Consider the following 4,796-nt stretch of genomic DNA (forward strand, 5'->3'; position numbering starts at 1 on the left):
CAAACGAATAAGTGCTGCAGCATGTAAAATAGCATGCCCCAAACTGAGGTTGGGAGATTTGTTCTCATAAGCAAGGGTCTAGCAATCAATTGGAGGCGTTTAATAAGTGATTCTGCTAACCCATTTTGTGTATGAACATAAGCTACTGGATGTTCAACACTTATTCCGTTAGCCATACAATAAGCATCAAAAGCTTGGAAAGTAAATTCACCATCATTATCAAGGCGAATTGCTTTGATTGGAGATTCTGAAAATTGTGCTTTTAATCGAATAATTTGAGCCAATAATCTCGCAAACACCAGGTTGCGAGAAGATAATAAGCACACATGTGACCATCTCGAAGATGCGTCTATCAGGACCATAAAATATCTAAAAGATTCACATGGTGGATGAATAGGTCTACATATATCACCTTGAATCCTTTCTAGAAATTCAGGGGACTCAAATCCAACCTTTACTTGTGATGGCTTTAAAATTAACTTTCCTTGAGAACATACAGCACAACAAAATTCACTAGTTTAAAGAATCTTCTGGTTTTTTAGTGAATGTCCATGGGAGTTTTCAATAATTCTCCTCATCATGGTTGTTCTCAGATGACCCAATCTATCATGCCAAGTTATGAAATCATTTAGACTAGTAAACTTCTGGTTTATAATGGCATGTGATTCAATTGCACTAATCTTGGTATAATATAATCCAGATGAAAGTGAGGGTAATTTTTCTAATATAACTTTCTTATTTGAATCATGAGTTGTGATACATAAGTACTCATGATTTCCCTCATTCATAGTCTCAATATGATATCCATTTCGGCGAATATCTTTAAAACTCAACAAGTTTCTTAGAGACTTGGTAGATAATAGTGCATTATTTATTATGAATTTTGTTCCTCCAGAAAACAAAATTATAGCTCTTCCGGAGCCTTCTAGCACATTGCCTAAGCCAATAATAGTATTAATATATTCTTCTTTTGGCACAAAATGGGTAAAATATATATTACTTTTGAGGATGATGTGTAAACTCGCCCTATTCGTAAGACAAATATTACGAACTTGCACTATCTGCAAGAAAAATATCTTCAGAATATGTCCTTGCCATTTATTTTTTCAAAAACAAATGATAATAATAATAAAATGAGTAAAAGTACATGCACAGTAAAAATTATTCACATGAATACTTAACAAACACACATATTAAACTATTCTATCATTGATCAGATGGCCAAAATTTCCTTCAAGATCCCCAAAGAAATTAGATACATCATAATGAGTGGTGGAATTTTCATAATTTGAAACAAAATTTGTTTCCTTTCCTTTATCATCCTTTTTCAAGGATGCTTAATAAAGATCAACTAGGTGCCTTGGGGTACGACAGGTACGTGATCAATGGCCCTTTCCACCACAACGGAAATATTTATCCTCAATTGATTTACTTTGCCCATTGTTTCTTTCTTTTTCCCACTTCTAGTGAGATTCTTTGCGAACATAATTCCTTTTCCTTCCATAATTTTTCTCGTTACTAAAACTTTGCTATTTACCTCTTATGGGGCAATGATTTGCCGCATTTACTTCAGAAAATGGGGCGGCGTCTGCTGGGCGCGTTTCATGATTTCTTAAGAGTAATTCATTGTTGCGTTCAGCAACAAGAATGAATGAAATTAGCTCAGAATATTTTTTTAAATCATTTTTCTCGATACTACTGCTGCAGGAGCACATTCGAGACATGGAAGGTTGAGAAAGTTTTCTCTAACATATCGGGCTTGAGGAAGTATCACTGTCTTTTGATGATTGTATCTTTCTTTAAGGTCTTTCCACAGATCTGCAAGATCTTTTAATGTGAGATATTCATTTTTTCAATCATACGTCAAGATGACGACGAAGAAAAATTATGACTTTGGCTTTATCCTTTTGGGATGTACTATTTTCAGCCTCAATGGTATCTCTAAGATCCACTGAATCAAGATGAATTTTAACATCGAGTATCTATGATAAATAATTGTTTCCAAATATATCAAAAACATTATATTCAAGATGAAAGAGATTCGACATAATAAAAATTTGTTACCTGGAGTCTTCCTAAAATTTAATCAGAGTCTCGTGCTGATAACGTGTTATAAAATAACTAAATAAATAAATAAAGAAGAGGTAACAAATATCTAAATAAATATTTATTCAAATATTTATTTAAATATATAAAAATTTAAAAAAAATAAATAAATTATTTGTTAAATATAAAAAATTTTTGTCATTTAAAAAAATATTTGTCAATTATTTTTATTATATTTCAAATTATTTAAAAATTATTTTATCAATAATATATTTCAAAAATCTTTTTGTCAAGAATTAAATTTTTCAAGTACAATCCAATAACATATTATAATATTTGTGTCATAAATAATTAATTAAGTTGATGATGTATGAATAAAACTAAATAGCTACGTACTATTATTAGTTTTCCATAGAAATACAAAATCAATAATATATTAAGAGGATGGTTTATTAGTTGTATAAAAAAAATTAGTACTTCAATAAAAAAAGATATTATATCTATAAAACATATAATATAAGTTATGTTCATGTATAATCAAAATGTAAATAAGGATATAAAATCTAAAAAAATGTATAATAATTATTATTCTATATATATATATATATTATTTAGTATTTAGTATTTATTAATTATTATAATAATTAATGAATACTAAATAAGATAAGTATTGTACCACCCTACCACACAGAGCCTTACGCTTAAGTCGTAAAGCAGAGGTGACAAGGTATTACGACCTCTAAAAGAAAAGGACGTGTATATAGATATAGTTGGATGAAATCATATCTAGGAGCCTTGAAGAACAAGCAAAACAAAACGATAAACAGAAAATCGTGACACACTCGCATGAATATGCGTAAAACGGACAGGTAAAATCGAAAGATGACTGAAAACATATATACATATCAGAGTTTCAAAACTCAGATAGCAAGCTCCAGACTCGACCTGTGAAGCTAAGGCCAGCCAGAGTATATAATTATGTATATATACAATCCAAAATAAACTCTTGTATCTCCAAGTCGACCTCTAGGAGGGACAAAACACAAAATATACATGCGGAGATTCTATAAACATATATACATAGTCTAAAACAAAATATGACAGTCCAAAAGATAGTTCTTCGCTCGTAAGGAAGATACCCAGACGCTCAACGAGGTGTCTCTCGACCTGCATCTGAAAAACAACAACATAGTATGGGATGAGAACCGGAGGTTCTCAGTATGGTAAAGGTGCCCACATAGTTAATATAAAAGGTCTCGGGAAAGTCAGAGGCATTCCTAGAACTCCGACACTCAAAATCATTCTTAAATAAAATAAACTAAACCAAAAGTTAGGTAAGTTATCTAACGTATTCTAGTTTTGAATCTAACTTTAACTTCATACTTCACTTTCTGTCGCCTCCAATCCTCTGAATCACTGGTAGAACAACCCTCTCCCCTCACACCTTTGTCAAGAGGGATTTCTCAGAAAACATACACATACAGTTCAAGCAAGGAAAACACAGATAGAGAAGCATTTACAGCAAATAGAACAAGTAGCGGATAAGCAGAATTAAACAGTTAAGCAAACCAAAACAATGCACACTCAAACAAACAAACAAATGCATATGATGTATGCCTGTCCTATGGCTGATGAGTCTCATCTGTCGGTTATACAGCCAACCCGACATGTCCTGGTAGTTAACCATTGGACAGTCCCTCTGTGCGCGCATCCCCAAGCTCAATAATATTCCATGGAGTCAAACTCCAAGCTCAAATATAATATTTCATGGAGTCACACTCCAAGCTTAATAATATTCATGGAGTTACACTCCAAGCTCAATAATATAGTATTCCATAGAGACGAACTCCAAGCTCAAATATAATATTCAATATATATATATATATGCATGCCCATGGGGGAATCCGGGGAGTTAAAGTGCCCGGTCACATTTTGGGACAGAGGGTCAACAAATAGTCTCAAATACACAAGCCACATAATAATCTCTTTCTCTTTTAAAATATACAAGCCACATAGTAATCTCTTTTCCTTTTAAAATATTACCTCAAATCAAAATTCCAATTCTTAAAGAAATTTTGGCAATATCTCTTCTAAGACTCAAATTTCTGCCACCCTTCAAGGGTCCCAACTATCAAACCAAACACCCCTCAGTCACTCAAATCATTTCCAGTAACAAATTATTTCATAATCAAACAAATACCAATATTAAATCTTTTTCCAAACCGACCAACTTCAACAGCAAAATATTGACAACAGCTTTTTTTCCACACCGACCAACTTCAACAGCAAATTATTGACAACAGCTAAACCTCACATTTTATACCATATACACAATCCATCAATTATTCATTCATTTCATTCCTATCTTAAGGTCTTCTAATCTAAGTTTTCACGTGACATTAAACATTAATTACGAGAAACCAAAATCATACCTTCGTACGAAATCAAAATATTCAAAACTCAGGAGAAGCTTTCTGAGTGAGCTATCGAATAAGAAAATGTCCAGAATCGTCTGTGCCTCCTAAAACTTCCGTTGGCCAAACCCAAAAGAAAGAGGAGCTACGTCACTATCAACTTTCACTAATAAAAAATGGTACCAACGTGTAGAGGAGGAGGTTTCGAATACTCTTACCAGATTAAATTTTTGATTGAATTTACGGATTTCAAGAAATCGAAGCCGGAAGTTCAAAAAGATTTACGTTCTCTCTCCGTCTTTTCTCTCTGTTTTCTTTCTTTTCTTTCTTCTCGCA

This window comes from Arachis duranensis, chromosome 7 (assembly GCF_000817695.3).
Source record: "Arachis duranensis cultivar V14167 chromosome 7, aradu.V14167.gnm2.J7QH, whole genome shotgun sequence".
Lineage (NCBI taxonomy): Eukaryota > Viridiplantae > Streptophyta > Magnoliopsida > Fabales > Fabaceae > Arachis > Arachis duranensis.